This window comes from Panthera onca, chromosome F2 (genome assembly GCF_046562875.1).
Source record: "Panthera onca isolate mPanOnc1 chromosome F2, mPanOnc1 haplotype 2, whole genome shotgun sequence".
NCBI lineage: Eukaryota > Metazoa > Chordata > Mammalia > Carnivora > Felidae > Panthera > Panthera onca.
Genome location: NC_138356.1, coordinates 69,227,340 through 69,247,843, shown reverse-complemented (window position 1 = coordinate 69,247,843; position 20,504 = coordinate 69,227,340). Strand labels below are relative to the sequence as shown.

Genomic DNA, 20,504 nt, shown 5'->3' with positions numbered 1-20,504 from the left:
AAAAATGGGGTTAATAGTGGTACCTACGTCATAGGAATGCTATGAAAATCAAATGAGTTCATTGTTATGTGTGGAATCCACAGAATGCTGCCTGAAACCTATTAAGCATTCCATAAATTTTTTTTTGTTTATTATTATATTGTGCTTGGGTCAGACAGATCTTGTTCAAGTTCTGAATCCTTACCTTCAGGTCGCCACAATGGGATTAATAATGAAAACTTACTATATTTAACAAAATAACTGAAATATTTAGTATACAGCTCATAAAACACAGTGAGTAGTAGATGCATGTGATAATCATTTTTATTGTTCATTTAGTTGCTCACTTTACCTAGGAAATTCCGGGCTCAGTGATGTTCTATGAAATATTTACTGAAGTAAGGAAAGAAACGCCAGGCAGTGATCTTGCATCTGTTAGTTTCTTCCAGGTTGGTCATCCACTTTTGCTACTGTGCTCTGGTGGGAGGAAGCAGAAGAACAAGGCTGGGAAGGGGTTCAAAATTGTTACAAGCATCATAGAAACACCCTAAACTAACTCCCAGTGAGGTCTCCCTTGTATAATCCCCTCCTCTGCAGTGTGGACAGGACCTGTGACTAGCTTCTAACCAACAGAATATGGCAAAGGATGTCAGTCCCTCGATTCGGTTACGCTATATGGCAGAGCATGCCTGCTGTCTAAGATGTAAGCATAGAAGCATTTTCTAGGAAACTTCTAAGTTAGCTGGAAAGTCATTATCTGCTCTTACTATGTCACAATAATTTTCTGGCATTACCTGACTCTTCAGTGAAAAACTTGTTGTATTGTTGCAGTCTGCTGCATTTGACTGATGGGGCCGATCAGGAAGGGGGCCAGAAGAGACCAATTTCTCTATCCAATTTCATTCCAAGTTTTGGCACAAAATTTCTCTAGAGTGAGGATATCAGTCATAGCACAGAGACTCCCAACCCGTGGGGCTGTGGAGAAGCTCCAAGTACTCAGTAAAGTGGCCCCAAGTCATACTCTCCACAATAGTAGAAATTAAAAGGCAGCCTGGAGAGAATAGGAAGGATTACTGAAGCACCTGCTTTTCAAAGCTTAATGACCACCCCCAAAAAGACTGAGAACCTGCTTGAGAGTCCAGGGAAACTGAGGCTGGGGCACCTCCTGTGTGATGTAGGTGCGTGCATGTGCACACACACACACACACACACACACACCCCTCCATAATCATAGAAGCTTGAACAAATAATCCAAGATTTGCAGTCAGAAAATCTTTTATTTTTTTTAATGGTTTATTTACTTCTGAGGGAGAGAATGTAAGCAGGGGAGGGACAGAGAGCGAGGCGGATAGAGGGTCTGAAGCAGGCTCCCAAATGACAGCAGCGAGCCTGATGTGGGGCTCGAACTGATGAACCGCGAGATCATGACTTGAGCTGTATTCAGCTGTTCAACCGACTGAACCGCCCAGGAGCCCAGAAGATCTTTTTTTGTTTGTTTGTTTTTTGTTTTTGTTGTTTGTTTATTTATTTTTGAGAGAGAGACAGAGAGACAGAGCTCGAGCAGGGGAGGGGCAGAGAGAGAGGGAGACACAGAATCTGAAGCAGGCTCCAGGGTCTGAGCTGTCAGCACAGGGCCCGACATGCGGCTCGAACCCACGAACTGTGAGATCGTGACCCGAGCCGAAGTTGGTTGCTTAACCAACTGAGCCACCCCGGCGCCCCCAGAAAATCTTTTATTTTCAGCATACGTGTAACTTTTGTGTTTTATCATTTACTAACGAGAATAAGGAACAGGCACTATGAACTTTTGTCCTTGAAGATCTATAAAGACCCTCCTTAGGGTACATACACCTATCAACACTTGGAGATGCTCACCTTCCATGGCTGCCTGCCCTTCTCTGGCAATGGCAAAGGTACAGATTAAGACTCACCTCCTGCACTGCCAGCCGTAGCTGATCTCAACCTGGCTCCCCCTGGTCTCTATAGATACTCAGACCTGCTGATACTCTGAGCAGGAGGAATCTTGGGAACACCCGGGTCGTCTCTACCATTGACAGCAGAGGTCACCAAGCCTCAGAAGAGTGAAGCCACGTATTCAAGGTCACACAACCACTCTGGTGCAGGGACAGGACCAGCAGCCAAAGCCTGGTCTTCTTTCCAGCTCTGCCCCATTGCTATTCTGCGTCTGCTGGAAGAAGGAGGCAGTGGATGTTCAGGGAATGCAAAGTCATGCTAGTGTTTGGATTTTAAAATTTAATATTGCAATTTTAGCCTAAAATAAAACCAAATTAAAAAGGTACATCTGCTGCAAAAAAAATATTAAATAATGCACTTTGGGCGCTAATACACACAATTGTGAATAATTTACCTTGTAGATTTATTCCTAGTAGTAGGGCGGGCAAAGGCCCCAGGGGCAGGAAGGCAGCAGGGCTTTGTGGGACGTCTTTCCTCCTGGGCATTGCCCCCTCTTCCCTATTCCCTTCCTATATGGTTTGAGGCCATATAGTGGCCTCAAACTTCCCTGTGTTCTTAGGGGTACCCCTTCCCGCATCACAATTGACATTTCTTATGTTCACCAGGCGGCCAGCTGTATTAGTTTGCTAGGGCTACTGTAACCAAGTATCACAGCCTGGGTGGCTTAACCAACAGAAATTTCTTGTCTCATCTCCTGGAGGCTGGAAGTCCCAGATCAAGGTGTTGGTTGGGACGGCTGGTTCTTTCTGAGGGCTCTGAGGGAGGGCTCTGTTCCAGGCCTCTCCCCTTGGCTTGGTTATCTTCATGTTCAATGGCATTCTCCCAGTATCTTCACCTGGTCACATCGTCTTCCGTCAGTACATGTCTGTGTCCCACTTACCCCTTCTTAGAATAAGCACAACAGTCATATTTGATTAGAGCCCACCAGAATGACCTTGCTTTATCTTGGTTGCCTCTGTAAACACCCAGTCTCCAAATCAAGCTATATTCTGAGGTACTAAGAGGTTAGGATTTCAACACGTGAATTTGAGCCAGGGATACGATTCAACACTTAATGCCAACTGCACTGGTAGACCACGTGGCTGTGAGCTGGCCAGAAGATAGGACTTGTTTCTCCCGGCTCTGAGTTCCTTTCTCAGTCTCACCATCGTCTGCCTGAGAGAACATGAATAGGTCACCGCTTCTTTCTAAGCTTCTACTCCTGTGTTTTCAAATTAGACGAAATCACACCTGCTTCTCAGAGCTGTGATGACAAACAGGATAGCATCCATAAAAAGTTCTAGGACAACACCTGATACATCAGACCTTTTCAGTACCTGTTTATGTTCCTACTTTTGTCCACACCAAGAAAATACCCATACGTAAGTACTTACTCTGATCATTATTAAAGGAAACTGAGCAAAATACATCTACATATCTGCCCTTGGGAGCTTTCGTTCAAAGAGAATGTCATATATAAAAACAAACAAAACCAATATATAAAATAAAGCACGGTAGTGGGAAGGATGGGACCAACCACCAAGGATCCTTCTTCTCCCCAATATTTACATATTCCCTGAGAACACTCAGGAGTAATTTCTTCCTTGTTTTTCGAGGTGTGCAGGGCAATGGCTTGGGTAGTTTTACTTTATATTTAAAAATAACAAGGGGCACCTGGGTGGCTCAGTTGGTTAAGCGTCCGACTTCAGACAGGTCACGATCTCACAGCTTGTGAGTTCAAGCCCTACATTGGGCTCTGTGCTGACAGCTCAGAGCCTGGAGCCTCCTTTGGATTCTGTGTCTCCGTCTCTCTCTCTGTCCCTCCCCTGCTCATCCTCGGGCTCTCTCTCTCTCTCTCTCAAAAGTAAATAAACATAAAAAAAATAGCAAATGGGATCTATGTATGGTTATGAAATGCAATAGAAAAGTTGAAAATATCATTACATACTTTTTCATAAAAATCTGTTTATTTGTTTTTGGTAAAAAATAAGACCGTATAATAAGTGTCGTTTGATAAATCTTCACATTCCCTATGTTAACAACACCCCTTGAACATTGTTCTATGTTAATGCATGTCCTTCCCTAAATCATTTTCAATGGCTAAATAGCTTTTTGTTATATCGGTGAACCAAAAGTTGATGGGCATATAACTTTTGGCAAATTTTGAATTATTCTGATAATGAATATCATTTTTAGACCTTGTATATAGCTAATATTATCCAGTATTATTAGTAGTAGTATTATTATTGACCAATGCTTTGATGAGATCCTTAATCTTTCTACATCTCCTTGCTCTTTCCACTGGGATGATCATTAATCTTCGCATATATAGACCCAAACCGAATAGCTGGGGTTGTGGAAGATGAAAAGGACATGTTATACACAGAGCTCTATTCACAAGAGTTTTAAAAATCCGACACAAGGATTTGTAAATATATCTGGAGAGACTTATTATGCTCGTGCTTCAAATAAATTAGTTATCAAACTGCTGCTGAAAAAAAAAAAAAAAACCTCTTCCAGCAGGACATTTGAAAATAGTAGGGAGAGAGGATATAATAATTAGAATTCAGAAGAAGGTACTAATGAGTCATAGAGGAATCTGGAGAAAGGGTTTTGATTGGGAAGAAAAATGGCTGAGGGAACATACAGAAAGTGGAGCCTGGAAAGGAAGTAGCCCTTGTCCATAATGTAGCACAAAGGGGGAATCCCGCCCAGAAAGTGGTGCAAAAAATCAAAGATCTCGCCTGAAGTAAGGAACCCCTTTATGATTGCTGGGGCTTTTGTCTTTATGGAATTTTGTGAGAAAGTGCTGGGAGGATGTGGGTTCTGGAGTTGAAGCTCATTGTGTCGTGCAGACTTAAGCAAGTCAGTTACTATCGCTGGGCCCAGCTTTCTCAATCTGTAAACTAAGGACACTGGGTTAGAAAATGAATAAGGTCCCTTTTAGATACTATTTTTAAAAATCCTTAGTCTTTTAAGATTGCACAGATAGAAAACTAACAACTTAATGAGTAAAGAGGCTAGGAGGTTAAAAGTGCAAAGTCAGGGCTTCACCAAATGTTATTAAGCCTCGGGTCCCACCTCTGCTAAAGCCCCATCACTCCTGCCCTCTCTTCTGGCTCCTGTCAATTTACTATTCAGATCAACTGACTAATTCTGTCTGAAAAGAGAATGGAAAATCTCCGTGTCATCGGATACACTTTCGCTTTGATGGATGAGGCTTAAGTTCCAAAGAGAGTGTTAGGCAGGAAAATCCGGCTCTTTCAAACTAATTACTGCATATCTGATTTATTTTCCTCCTTAATGCTGTTTATTTTGTTTTTATTCAAAATATAAAATTACTCCCAGAGTTGGGAGATTAATGGCTTTCTTCTCCTTTAGCAACAGATCATTTGTGGATCCAGGTTATAAATAGGAGGTTAGAATCCATGACTCTTTGTTTTGTTTTGTTTTGTTTTGTTTTTTCCTTGTTCATACAGGATGTCCCTTGAGATTAACTGTGGCTTTTTTTTTTTTCCTGTCAAGTTAGAAACATTAACATCTAATTATTTGTGGGCTGCTGTGTGCAAGGTTTTTGTTTTTAGGAAAATGTAATGCTTTTTTTGTGTGTGCCATTCTCCTGGAAAATTTCATATTTTGATAAACTAGAATTTCAAACATCATTGAGCCACGGCCTGATTGATCACATTTTTGCTTGATTGATTCATCCATCCATTTAACAAATGTGTATTTATTGTACACTGACTCCATATAAGGAATGTGCATGTTCAGTGTTTCAAATACAGCGGGCTCTGATACTGAGGCTGGAAGGAACAGAGGTAGGGAATTGCTTCTTGGGTCAATTTGTTGTATGCTTGGAGTTTATTCATTTGTTTATTACGTGTTTCCTACTCATCCATCAAACATCTGCTACAGTCACCCATCCTGCTGGGGTTTTTGCACGAGTATGGTGCATTTGCCATTCGTCCGTTCATTTATTCAGCAGCAAAAGCAAGAACAAAATACAATCCCCTACCAGGTGTCACTCCCCAACTAGACTGTGAGATATCAGGAAAACCGTTTTGAAGGGCTTTGAATGACATATTTAAAGAACTTCGACTTAATTTAGTATCTGTTGTTGTTGTTGTTGTTGTTGTTGTTGTTGTTGTTGTTTTCCCCTGCTTTATCCATGCTCTGGTATACTCCCTGGCTGTTGAACTTGAGACAAGTTACTTAACCTCTCTGTGCCTCAGTTTCTCATACATTAAGTGGTGTACCCATCAGTATGCAGTCAAGAAAATAGAATGCACTGCAGATATTTCCAGCAGAGAAGGCTTCAGTGCAGGTGATTAGTTATAAGCCTTGGGAAGAGATCGAAGAATAAAGGGGAGAAGAGAACGACCAAGAGGGGAGTAGGCGCTTGCTTACCAGACTTGGCGGGAGCGCAGCCTGCGCGTGCTGTTCATCCGCTAGAGGCATGGTCGCTGCCACTGCTCTCAGGCAGTCCCTGCAGCTGTGAGGACCAGAAGGGGCACCCCCACTAACACCGCTACCACTGGGGCGGGGTGGGGGGGGGAGAAGGGGGAACACCCGCGGCAGCAGGGAGCAAGCAAAACAAGACAAAGGCAAACTTCTCCCTTCCTCCAGCGTTCCAGTCTCTCCCAGTGCCTCCCACTGGCAAAGCCCAACCAGGAGGCAGCTGACCAGGGGGCCTGGGAACTGTAGTGTGCAGGCTCCCACGCGGTGTAAAGGAGAACAGCAGAGGGCAGGAATGGAGCTGGCAGTTGACAGGCAACCAGCACAAATGGGGACAAGGACCTTGTCTGCTTGCTGTGAGTTAATGAGTTCAAGTATGCAAGGCCCTTTAAAACAATACCTGGTGTTAGTAAGCGGTTGCTTTTAAGAATTATCACTATTATCTAGTGACTCAGGGAGTCAGGGAGGGCGTGTAAACAGAGTGGTAACAGAAGCAGATTTACATCTGAGAAAGTGCAGCTGGGGGCCATGGAAAAGGAAGAACATTAATGGGTCACATGAAACGCAGGGACCACTTAGGAGCGGGTTGGAATATCTGTGCAATAATGGGGATGGAAAAGAGGGAATTGATTATAGGGTTATTGAGGCAATAGAATTATCCAGACACAGTGATTGGTAGGAGGATGTAGAAGGATCCTGTTCCAAGATGGTTCCAAACTTTGGGTATGAATGACTGTGTGGAGAGGGGATGGTCTCATTACCCATCATTATGTCATCCAGACGAGAGTGGAGTGTGTCTTATTTTTTAAGTCTTTATTTATTTATTTTTCAGAGAGAGAGAGAGAGAGAGAGAGAGAGAAGGAGTGGGGAAGGGGCAGAGAGAGGAGGACTGAGAATCCAAAGCAGGCTCTGCACTGACAGCAGCGAGCCAGATGCTGGGCGCAGACTCATGAACTGTGAGATCGTGATCTCAGCCAAAGTCACACTCAACCAACCGAGCCACCCGGGCGCCCCTGGAGTGTGTCTTATTGATCAATAACTCGTTGCAACGAGGAGAGCGCACAGTAGTCTTTGTGTTTGTGCCTGATTATTATTTATTGAGTGAATGAACCAATGAGTAAATTACTTAATGCCTTCACTTTATTAAAGATGAAATTGAAATATGGAGACAGTCGTTCACTTTCCCAGAGTTCTGTAACTAGTAACTAGCTAAGTCACAATTGTGAGTTTTCTTATGTCCATTGCCCTTTGCAGTGACCACACAGGGGACATAACACCACAAGCACATGAAACCACTGGTCCCTGTGCCAACTGTGGTTCTAGAATAACTAGAGACCAGATTCCTACTTTTAAGAGAGAAATTAGGATAGGCAACCTATATCCACACAAATAACCATGATGGCTGCTGACATTTGGACACTCTTCAGGAAAAAAATGGAGATCAGTTCCATTTATTTAAACAAGCGTATGTAATCTGCCCAGGCTGTTTCTGTGTTAGGAGCTGGGGTATACCTTCAAATAGGATGCATCCCTTCTCTCGAGGGTCTTGCGACAAGGGATAGAATCTGAAAAATTATGTTGCAGGAGCTTTTCTGGATTTAGAAAGGTAGAACACTGGAAAAGAATATGAAAACTTACCCTGCGCACCATACCCATCTCGCAGTGGGTGCTGCCCCCCCTGGGATTTCTTTGCAAATAGCACAGACCAGAGTCAGAGCACCTGTGAGGCCAGCCTGGGTACCGAGACATCTCTACCACACCTCCCAAGGAAGACCTGGGAGATGATGTCCCATATCTGTGTAACCTAGAATATTCGTTAGAAGTGTAGGTTCTTGGGTCCCAACCAGACCTGCTGAATCAGAATCTTGTGGGCTAGGAGCTTCTGGCAAAAGTTCATGCCTGAGAAATGCTTCCTCTGGCCTCAAGCCAGGACCCTGCCCTGTTCATCTGTCACTGACTTGCTCCTTTCCTGAAAGGCAAAAGTAGTGTCTACTTCATTCAATCGCTTCTCTTTCACCAGAGCCCTCCTCATGTATTATGCATGCCTCTACATCTGTGTGCCTTCCCACTAGCCTTTCTTTGCTCTGTGATGACAAAAGTCACTGTCTAATTGCAATCCCCCAACTCCCCACAATGCATGGGACTAGGTTCAAGTTCCCGGATGTACTTTGCTTCCTCTTGACCTTAAGCATCTGCACAGCTAGTCCTCACTTGACCATCATCTCCATTTCTTTGTTTTGTTGTCTCTTAATCAACCACCCGAACAGCTCAAACATGTTCTCCCCCAGGAACCCATTCCATACTTCTCAGATTGCCACAGGTTCTTGGTGCTCCCCTTATCGGAGTCATTCTTTTTATTATTGTAGCTTTCTCTTTGTTTACCTGACACTTCTGTCTCTCATGCTTGACCGTGCACTTCTGTGAAGGGAGGGAATTGGGTCAGATTCTTGGGACCCCCAGATTCTGGTCTGTAAGGTTAGTCTCCACTGAGTTAAAGGACAGCAGAGTTGATGAGCTAACTACACATCCTAGCCTCTGGCACACGAGCTCTACCCTGGGTTCTGGGGAAAGAGAAAGAGAAAGTTTCCCTCCAGACCACGGTGTCAGCTTAACATCTACCACTTCTGGACAGTGTCCTATGGCTGGGTGAGCCTTGTATCTTTGTACCTTTGGGTGATTATCCCTGTTTGAAGAAGGTCTTGAGGGTAAAGGGGAAGTCCCCACCAGGGATCAAAGCCCTCTGCACATTCCGAGAAACTTGACCCGAGGAAGAGGTAACACTGCTTTTCCCTTCCCCCAGTCATTGCAGAGGGCAAGCTTCTCCACCCTTCAATCTCAGAAACAGAAGCCTGTCCCCAACACACCCAGTCATTTGTTTTCCAGGATTTGAAGCAGAATTAATTAGCTTGGAAAAGCATGGGGAGAATGCTAAACATTATTAATGGCATAATTAACAGTTCCTTCCTACAGGGGCTGGGTGGCTCCGGTCTCCCTTGGACAGCTCTTAAAGATGGACCCTGTTCTCCTCATTTTCACCCTAATAAACACTGCTGAGTGCCCTGGGACTCTGTTCCCAGCCACTCCCTGGCAAAGTTGTTACCAAGGACCCACCTGTACCAGGATGAGGTTGAGTCCCAGGCTGCTGCTCACTCTGTGGCAGAGGAAGTGGATGGACACCAGGCATAAGTTCTCAGCAAAGGAGGGAAAACCTAAGGGATGCAAAAGGGAAGCAGACAGAACGTGAATCAGCACTGTGTCCCAGGATCTATGCTTGATGCTTTATTCGCTCAATATAATCCTCATCACAGCCCCATAAGGTAGACACATTGCTATCTCCATTGTACAGGCACAGAAAGGGAGGCTCACAAAGGATACATGCATTGTCCAAGGACACTTTTCTAGTAATTATCAGAGGATTTACCAAAAACCTCTTTTGGTTTGGCTTTGAAATAACAAGTGTTCAACCAACATGTAGTATTGATAGATTCTCTACAAGGACCTAACACTTTACTACAGGTCCTGTGTATGGGGCTTTGTCCCCCTCCCCCACCCAGATGCCACCCCCCTCAATAAATCTCTCTGGGCTTAGCACTTGCCTTCACCACGGATCTATCCCATTTCCTTTCTTTCTTCTATTTGTCCACTAGTATTGCCGCCTTTTCTGGATTCCTATGGCAAATGAGAGATGATTCAAGTTAATGATTAAAGAGACCTGCCTTGGAGTCAGTGTGCATTACAACCAAATATCAGCTCTGTTAATTGATAACTTTGCACTTTGGGAGATGTATTTAACCGTTCTGTGCCTTTGTTTCCTCATCTCTAAACTGGGGATAATGATAGTTAATTCGATTATTGCTGACCCCTAGAATCCCCACTCTTTCCACATTCTCAGCTGAGTCAAGCCTTAGCTCCTCCAGGGAGCTTTATGTGGCCCGTTACATTGAGTTAAGGACCCCGCTCTGTCCTCTGATACTATCCTATATGCTTTCTTGGATGACTACCCCCACCACATTATTTTATAAATGCCTACTGCACTTGACTAGTACCATGTGCTGTACCATGAAATACCATGTGTTGTTCATCTTTGGATTCCCCAATAAACCAGGATGGGTCCTAGCAGATGATGGGTCCTAGCTAGGATGGGTCCTAGCATATGATGAATCTCCAACTAACACTTGTTGAAAAAGTGAATGAATAAATGAATGAATGAATGAGTGAAGTGATTATGAAGTTGACTTTTGAAAGATGAGTAGAGAGGTAAGCAGACAGGGAGGCAAGAGGTAGAAAGAAGGACAGCTTAAATAGAAGGAGCTATGTGAGCAGAGGCTTGGAGACATGGAGCCTTTGGGGATCTGTATGGGAACTGAGAGTAGCTGAGGACAACAGGGTTACAGGCTCCAAGTTAGGGGGACAGAGTGGCATTAAATCCAGGGTCCTTTTGCTTCTGGGATCAACACTTCAGAAGCCTTAAGTCTCAGGATCCATCGAGGCTTGAAAGGAACAAAATATTGGTTCAGCATGAAGGATGTTTTTGTTGTTTTGGTTTGTTCCAGTTGAATCAGCAGATAATGCATTGATTTGGTCACACTTTGAAACCATTCAGTAGGCATATTTGTAGAAAAAACAAACAAAAAAGTACTTTTCATTCAAGTCACAGTTCAAGACAACAAAACAAAACAAAACATGTTTCTTTAATTAAAAGAAGCACTGAAACCATTTTGGCATTTCTGAAATTGTCATCCATCGTTCAAACTACCGTGTCTGCGTTGCCAGGGCAAGGGTCCTAGAATGGGCATTTTATCCCTGTACAAGGTATCAGAAAGGTGAGACTGGTTTTTCTCTCCAGCCCCATCACCAAATCCTCCATAAGGAAGGGAAGAGTCATTTTTCTGATCGATGGGAGAAGATTTCTTCCACTAGTTCAGAATATTTTCAGACTGGAGTGGTGACTGATTAAAGGTTGAAATCAATAAAAGGTTGAGATTTACATCACATAAATATGGAGGATGTTGTAAATATAGTTTCCACAAGATTTATTTCGGGTTGGGTGTGCGCACACACATGTGTGGGATCATAACATAAAACATATCTTTATTTATGTATTTATGTATGTATGTATTATTGTATTGTATTTTAATTCCAGTTAGTTAACATACAGTGTGAGGTTAGTTTCTGGTGTACAATTTAGTGATTCAACACTTCCTTACATCACCCGGTGCTCATGACAAGTGCATTCCTTAATTCCCATCCACAATTTCACCCAACCCCCTGCCCACCTCCCCTCTGGTAACCATCAGTTTGTTTTCTATAGTTAAGAGTCTGTTTCTTGGTTTGTCTGTCTGTCTGTCTGTCTGTCTCTCTTTTTATTTTTGTTTTGCTTTGCTCATTTGTTTTGTTTCTTAAACTACACACGAGTGAAATCATATGGTATTTGTCTTCCTCTGACTTATTCTGCTTAGCATTGTACTTTCTAGCTCCCTCCGTGTTGTTGTAAATGGCCAGGTTTCATTCTTTTTTTATGGCCGAGTACTGTCCCATTGTGTATATATACTATATCTTCTTTATCCATTTATCTATTGATGGACACTTGGCCTGCTTCCATAATTTGGCTATTGTAAATAACACTGGGTGCACAAACATAAGGGTACACAGGATGTGAGGGTGATCTGGCTGTGACACCCGTCACCCCATTGATCACTAGCGTTGAGTTGGCCGATCTGGCTGGCTGGGCTGAGGTCCCCTTCCTCCATCACTGCTCCTTGTGCATCCCTCCCGAAACTGCACGATCGGTCTGTCGAAGAGGATGACCTTCCCCGATCGAGGAGGATCATTCTTCAGGCGAGGCTGTAGGAGTAGTTGCACTTGCCTCTAGAGTCTCCAAATAAGCTCTCAAGGTCCTTTCTCAGGAGAACACAGGGTAGTCAAGTTTCCAAGACTCCGGACACATCCAAAGGAGGTGCTGCATGACGCAGCCTGCCTTTCTTTTAAAACAACAACAACAAAAAACAACAACAAAAAACCCACAGAGGGGTGCATATATCTTTTTGAATTAGTATGTTCATATTCTTTGGGTAAATAGCCAGTAGTAAAATTACTTGATTGTATCGTAATTCTATTTTTAATTTTTTAATTTATTTATTTATTTTGAGAGAGAGAGAGAGAGAGAGAGAGAGCACATGAGCAGGGAAGGGGCAGAGAGAGAGAGAGAATCCCACGTTGACAGTGCAGAGCCTGATGTGGGGTTCGATCTCACAAACCGTGAGATCATGACTTGAGCTGGAATCATGAGTTGCATGCTTAACTGACTGAGCTACCCAGGTGCCCCTGTTTTTAACTTTTTGAGGAACATCCACACTGATTCCACAGTGGCTGCACCGGTTGGCACTCCCACCAGCGAAAACATATCTCTTCTTGTAGGTCTTGGTCAAAACCTTTTATGCTTCCTTACTAGTTGGTGTCCCTGGACTGAGATGGCTCATCACAGGCCATTACTCCCGCAGGGTCTGCCTGTCTTCACTTCCTCAGGTCACTTGGCCTGCTTCATGAGCACGATGTTTCCTTTGTTTGCTTCATGTCCAATGTAGTAAGGACATCTGGATCCAGGGCCTCTTCTGGAGGCAGGTTTAGAGGCCCACGGTTTCAGTGGTGGTCGGTTAGGGTCAGGAAGTTAGAGCCAGGCTGAGTTTCTCGGTGCTGCGGACTGAGGAGCACGTCCTTCCTTGGCAGAACAGCTGCAAGGAATGGAGTGGTGAGGGTATGAACAAAAGCATGGCCAGCCATGAGGACCAGCGGGGGCTAAGAGGCAGCCCTCGCTCTGTGTGCCAGGCCGTGCGCCCATGGGGCTGCTGTCGCCAGAAAGGGCCCCTTTTTCTGTCTCATCTGAAAGCTCCCCTGTGGGCCCTACAGCTTTGCAGACTCCACCCAGGAAAATGTACAACCCTTCCTCTTGGCAGCATATCCAAGCTGTAGTTGTCCAATCCAGTTTCGTCCACGACGAAGTTGAGATTTTTATTTCTGGACACCGGTATCTATCGTCAATGGGCTCCCAACTCAGAAGATGAAGGCTTGTAATTGTTACCTCCGAGAAACCACAACATCTATGTGCCCAGCTAATGAAGGGTTGGTTCCCTGCTCCCCACCCCTTCCGGAAGTCTGTTATTAAGTCAATGTGTATCTAACAGCCAGAAATGTAAGCCATGGCATTTGAGCTTGGCTCAGCCCCATGCATTGTTGGGGGGTTTTCCATTTTGGACTTGCTTTTTCCTCCTGTTCTCAGTTGGTGCCTCAACTGAGAGCTGGAGCCTCTGAGTTTGTGAGGGACTTTGTTCTGTCCTGTTTCTTTTTCCTTCCTTCCTTTAACGCCGTTCTTTTCTTCTTCCTCTCCTTTCCTTCCGCAGCTCCTTCAGATCTGTCTCTCCCATGCTCTAGTGTTTTCTGAGTACCAACTTTGGTTAACCGCTGCCGTTCTTCCATGCAGGTCACACCCTCCCTTGTGATACACACACAGAAACAACAAAAATTGAATGCGAAGAAGGGCATGACCCTGGTCTTTTGATTCTACTCTGCACCTCTTTCTATTTTGCTTATATTACATAGGGCATTTATTCTGATTACGGCAAGGAGACATGCTTAGAACCAGATACACATGCATTAAAATTTATTTTCTCCTATTAATTTCTCAGAAAGGCTTACTTACCTTTCTGAGCCTCAGTTCTTTAATCCTTATGTTGGGAATAAGTTGGAAAGACTCACTGAAGATCGACTGATTTTCTTCTCTCTTTCAAATGATGCTGCCCCCAAACAGTTACCTGGTACTTTCAGGGTAGGCAGAGATATAATGTCACCTTCATGCTGATCTTTAGGGCGTTATGTTAGGCATGTGGGTGGATGTCAGATTGTCGCAGGATTTTTTACCTCAACACCTGGGGTTTGTCGTCTCGCCGCTTTGAAGAACGAAGAGGTGGACACAAAATGAGCAGAAGGCAGAAGTTTATTAGAGTGTAAGATCAGAAAGGAAGAAGAGTAGAAAAACTCTCTTTACAGAGAGGGGGTGTTCGAAAGCGAATGCCCACTACAATAGGCAAGGGACTTTGTTTTATAAGGTTCTGATTGACTCTCCCCTGTTCTCTCCCCCCACCTTCCTTCTCAGGTCCTACCCTTACAGGCTTGATAGTTCTAGGTGCTGGGTTGTCCATTCCTGATTGGCTCAGTTCCATTGTATGAGGGGTGGCCTAAGGCCATATCATTCCTAGTGGGTCATACATTTTATGGTCCACTATTTGTTTTTAGTTAGGTCTTTTGTCAAATTCCTGAGGGAAACCTGAGGGGGAGCAGGTGGTATCTGTTACTTTCCTAAGAGGAACCTTAAGTCTAAGGGGGTTTGCTGTGGTCAGACACTCCCAGCATTGTTCCAAAATCTGTGTTCCTTCCCCCCCCCCGCCCCCCCCCACCCAGGGACCTCAGTCCTAATTTTTCCCTCCCTGCCGACTGAATCCTATCTTTTCCTATCATAAGATGGTCCCACCCAAGGAGAGGGTGAATCCAAAATTGTATTTCTGCTTAATTCCATTCCCTTTAGACAGCAGCCAACAGTCCATGACCTCCTTACCTCTGCTCCTTGTGGCCTGCAGAGCTCTGGGGAGTGGTGGGCCATTTTGTTTAAGGGACCCAGATGATATTCTGAGGAAGAAAAGACTGGTACCAAAGACTCCAAGTGGAAAGAGCTACTCAGAGGACAATGGGAACGTGACCTGCTCAGAGGTGGACAAAGGCAGCGGGGCCACCAAGTTCATGTTGGTATTATTTTCCCAGGGCCGCTGTTACCCTGGAAAATAAAGGGAGTTTTCAACCCACCCCAATCCCCCAACCCACACCCCAGGAGGCTGCAGGGTGGAAGACATAGGAGAGCAGGGCTGAAGGGAGGACCAATGCCCAGAGGTGATGCCAGGCTGAGACCTGAGGAGAACTAGGCCGACAATGTTCTTCCTTGGGGCTGGCCAAGGAAGTGTTGGGAGAGTGATAGCCGATACTCGCTTTAAGGGGTGCCTTTGTTCTTCATGGTAGTCACTTGACATTATTTTAATTAAGTAATTTTTAAAAGTTTTTAAAATGTTTATTTATTCATTTATTTTGAGAGAGAGAGAAAAAGAAAGACAGCAGAGCAGGGGCAGAGAGGGAGGGAAAGACAGAATCCCAAGCAGGCTCTGTGTTGTCTGCATGGAACCCGATGCAGGGCTCGATCTCATGAACACTGAGATCATGACCTGAGCCAAAATCAAGAGTTGGACACTTAACTGACTGAGCCACCCAGGTGCCCTGACATTATTTTTAAAAACTAACTCATTAAAGACAAGAATGGCTTTATTATGTGGTACTTTGCAGAATCGTGAGAATCTTCAGACATCTTGGGAACATTTCGGACTTCTCTCAGTCTTGTAGAATGGGGACTTGAGATGATCTATTTAGGTATTCAAGGAAAGAGTGACATGAGAGAAGGCAGGGGAACTCAGGGACATTAAAACATTGTCTCTTCTAATCATCAAGAAGATAGGAAGTGATGTGTGTGTGTGTGTGTGTGTGTGTGTGTGTGTGTGTGTGTTTAACTGCAGTGTCTGTCTTTGCTACCTGAGTTGTAGAGGATGTCTTCAAATCACTTCTCAGAGCATACAGTGGTATAGAAGGGAGTCCAAACATCTGGTCCTTCTCCTTCTAAGGAATCTCCACGTGCCTCGTGTGGAGGGGAAGCTTGGCTCAAAAAGGTTATCTATTTCACGGAAGGTTAGGGAGGTTTCACATCTGGTAAATTCTTGAGTTGGTAGTAACTTCTGGAAAAAGTTTGAAGGTCAGTGAGAAAGGGCGAGTGAAATGCAGAAGAAGGAGCAGGAAACTACATAAGAAGAAAATTTCATGTTCTTGTTATCACAGAAACAGAGTAAGCCAAGAACACGTAATCCGATTAAGTAGAGATGGAGTGTCCATAAAGACTGTGTGTATGCATCATTCCTGGTTACCTTGGTAACTCCTTCTTGGGGATCAGGATGTTATAATGAGAAAAAACAAAAACAAAAAAAAAACCTTATACCTGTGACCTAGCAAGAGCTCCCTGGAGGAAGGTCTGGGGAGAAGTGCGTTTGGCACAGTTTGGCCAAGAGGAAAATCTTGGGTACGGCAGACCACTGTGCCCTCTGCCAACTTGGATGCAGTCATTGTAAATGACAAACTAAATGCATGGGGATCCACAGTGCTTCTCCCGCCCCACTCCAGGCCCCCTGGCTGGCTGGTGGGGGACTTTGCAAACACTGAGCAGGGGTGGTAGAAACCGAGGCTCAGATGGCTATACCTCCCTTTATTATCTGCACAGCAGGATGGGCCTGCGGGAGTTCAGGCCAACAGCCTTTCATCTCTCACTGAAAGGTGGGCATGTCACCAGCCGCTATCTCAAAGGGGTTTATGAAGATTAAATGAGTTAATACACAGAAAGCACTTTGAACAATGCTTGGCATGTAGTAAGTTTTCTTAATATGGTAGCTGTTAATATTGTAGTTGTTCATAGTATGTGACAGACAAAGTTGGAAGAGAACCCAGAGTCAGCACTTCAGTCTCTATCTGAGCATGATGTCTGGGATGGCAAAGAACAGAAAGGGAGGAAAATGTTGGTTGCTAAATAGAAGATGGTCTGGGGCCAGGTCAAGTCCAAAATGCAGAGCTGGGTCAGAGTCCCTGGCTCCCAGAGAAGATCGTTCTTACACCAAGGACAGTGATTCCTGGGTCCACTTCCCAGGGTTATACTCTGTGACAGGGACCCCACACCCCAATGGGCTCAAACCTCAGGCATGATTGCTTCATTACTGGTTTGTTCAGCTCAGGCCCAGAAAAAAAAAAGCTGTTCTCAAGTATAAGCCAGATTCGGGAGGCACTGACCCCAGCATCTGTGACCTTACAGACCTGCCAACGTCACACATCTTCTCATCTTCTGACTCGGTTGTCAGGGCCAGCCTGACTACCATGAAGAACAAAATGCACCCCTTAAAGCGAGTATCGGCTATCACTCTCCCAATACTTCCTTGGCCAGCCCCAAGGACGAACATTGTCGGCCTAGTTCTCCTTAGGTCTCAGCCTGGCATCACCTCTGGGTGTTGGTCCTCCCTTCAGCCCTGCCCTCCTATGTCTTCCACCCTGCAGCCTCCTGGGGTGTGGGTTGGGGATTGGGGTGGATTGAAAACTCCCTTTATTTTCCAGGGTACTTTATCCCCCCTTTGGTTTCAACCTTCTCCTTGTAAATCACAGTTGCGTCTTGTCTTTCCTAACCCCAAAGGACATAAGAATGTTTTCCTAAGTTAGTGAGCTATTCATCACGTATCGTTAATCTTAGCAAGGCAGAAACTTTGAAAAAAAACTTTTTTTTTAATTCTCCTATCCCCTGTTCTTTCTTTTTTTAACGTTTTATTTATTTTTTTGAGAGGGACAGAGAAGAGTGTGAGTGGGGGAGAGGCAGAGAGAGAGGGAGACACAGAATCCGAAGCAGGCTCCAGGCTCTGAGCTGTCGGTACAGAGTCCGACACAGGGCTTGAACCTATGAACCATGAGATCATGACCTGAGCTGAAGTCATACTTAACTGACTGAACCATCCAGGCGCCCCTCTCACCCCCGTTCTTAAAGAAAGTCCAAGATACTCTCTCCCTTTTAGCAGCATCTGCTGGTGGAAGGAGAGAGAGGCCATGAAAGAATGTCTTCACTGTTGTCCAGAGAAACTTCTAGTGGCTACGGGGCTTTTAGCTTTCTTTTTTTTTTTTTTTTTTCTTGCTATTTCAGGGAAAGCACATAGTAGATGATTGCAGTGAGTCAATAAACATTGGTCCTCCCCATGGCCTCCTCTTTACCCTTCTTCTTCTCCCTGAAAACAAGGGGAAGGCAGAATCAGACAGCCCTGGTGTTAAGGCTCTGTCCAATCATGACATTTACCAAACCCAGTGCGTTTCTGAGGATGGAACCCAGTTGTCTTGCCAGGAAATTTCACGGGAAACTTGGGCACTTTTACAACTGTCTGTGGTATCTGGCATCATGCTGACACTCGCTGCAGAAGTCAGAAATCTCACCCACAGTCTTTGGTGTCAGCATTTCTGTGAAGCTGGTGGTGGGAAATTTATACTTCTCTCTGGCTACTGTGCCTTCTCAATCCTCAGCGCATCTTCTCGGTTTTTTTTGTTTTTGTTTTTTTGAGACCATCGTTTCACTGCAAGAGTCTGGGTCATTTATCACTGTCTTCCAGATTCAGCAGGTTTTAAGGAGACTGGGAACCCAGTACACAGCCAAGGAAGGAGAGGATGTGGGAAGCCAACGCGAATTCACCTTAATATGGGTGGCCACCGAGTTGGTTGTGCTCTTCCAAAGAATAAACCTCCAGGATTTTTGCTGCAGTAAAGCAACTGACTCCTGACTGTGATTCATAGAGAAATCAATGTGGGGTTTCACTGCTTCTTAAGCCTATTTTAAAGGAATCCTTTTGTTGTTAGCCTCCAAGGTCCCCCTCTCCAGAGATACACAGTGCCACCAATTTCTGGTTCTCTGGGGACCCAGCATAAACCAGCTTGTACAACTGGCTTTCCCACTGCAGGCTTTGGATCAGCCCTTTGCAGTCACTGTCATATCAATCATCCATCTGCTTTGTAGCTTCTCAGATTATGCCGCTATTATGTCCTCTCCTGTTTTCTTTGTCCTTGAGGGTTTGTACTTAGAATTATCCTTTCACTCTCTTTCGACTGCGTTTGGGTAGCTGAAGAGAAAAATGAGTGCGTGTTTCCGTCTTTAACTTTATTTTGTTTTTCAGGACAAACAGTATGTAATTTTTCTCCCCATCTAATTGCAGAAATTCCTCAGCACAAATTAGAGAAGCAGCGTGGAATTGGAAAAGTAGCGAGGGTTGATCATGGCAGTAGCCCTTTTAGCCGCTAAGCACAATCTTTAGCCATGTGGGTTTCATGTAACTGTCAAATGGGGACCAGAGTAGCTCCCTCAAAGTTCAATGAGATCAGGTATATACGGTATCTGGATTGCAGGATATATATATGAAATTTAGCTCTTGGTTCCCTTTGAACCCACAAAGGAATGTGGTTTATAATTAAACGTGAAGAGGTCAAATAAAACACTTGAAGTAAGACTGTGGGTGGCATGCATATTATCTCCCTTTGTGGCTGCCGTCTCTTCTTTCTTTGGACACCAGCCAAGGGGAGATCAGCCTGCCAGAATGATCCCGGAGCCCCAGGTCCCCACCTTTGTTACCAGTGGAGCCCTGGTTTCTTGGCATTTCCTGCTTCCTTTTGTCTCTCGAAGCTCATTTGTTTTCATTCCTATTCTTGGCCTGGATTTCAGGCTAATAAGAGCCATAGCACACACATAAATCCACTATTGTCATAAACCCTGGTAGCTTTGCTTCTGTGATTTAACAGTGACTGTAGGAAGTGAGGAATAAATTACAGCTGGGTGGCTAAGTGGTATGCATTACTCGTTTATGACTTTACATTTAAGTTTGAGAGTGTGACATTCCTTGTGCCGTGCTTAACAAACTTTCTCAAGAAGACTTGCGTATTAGGCCCAGCTGACTTTGCCGTCTCATTTTTATGCGCTGTTGCTCTGTAACACTACGTTGCACCCCCAATTCCTCTGCATTAGGGATACACACGTACGCACACACATTCACACACACATATACACACGCATTCATAGATACACATACACACACATGCACACCCACGTACACACACACATTCACGTACACACGTACACACATATGCACACACCCACATATACACACACGTTCACATATACACACACACATACACACATTCACACCCACCTTCTACCCCTCCACATTCACACAAACACATACACACATTCACACCCACATATACACACGCATTCATATATACACATACACACACAAGCACACCCACGTATACACACACATTCACGTACATACGTACACACATACGCACACACCCACATATACACACACGTTCATATATACACATACACAAACACACACACACATACACACATTCACACCCACCTTCTACCCCTCCACATTCACACAAACACATACACACATACACACACATAT

General features: G+C 44.5%; 1 protein-coding gene and 1 long non-coding RNA gene across 12 annotated transcripts in view; one reads left to right on the top strand and one right to left on the bottom strand.

Annotated features, from left to right (window-relative positions):
* LRATD2 (LRAT domain containing 2) overlaps positions 1-20,504 on the top strand; it is a 135,342-nt gene that overhangs the window by 42,396 nt on the left and 72,442 nt on the right. The window lies entirely within an intron of this gene.
* LOC132664512 (uncharacterized) lies at positions 286-10,342 on the bottom strand. Its single transcript, XR_009603728.3, has 6 exons — positions 9,499-10,342; positions 8,770-8,805; positions 2,348-3,108; positions 1,855-2,167; positions 774-1,030; positions 286-456 (listed from the first exon to the last, which is right to left on the bottom strand). It is a non-coding gene; the product is annotated as an uncharacterized LOC132664512 (long non-coding RNA).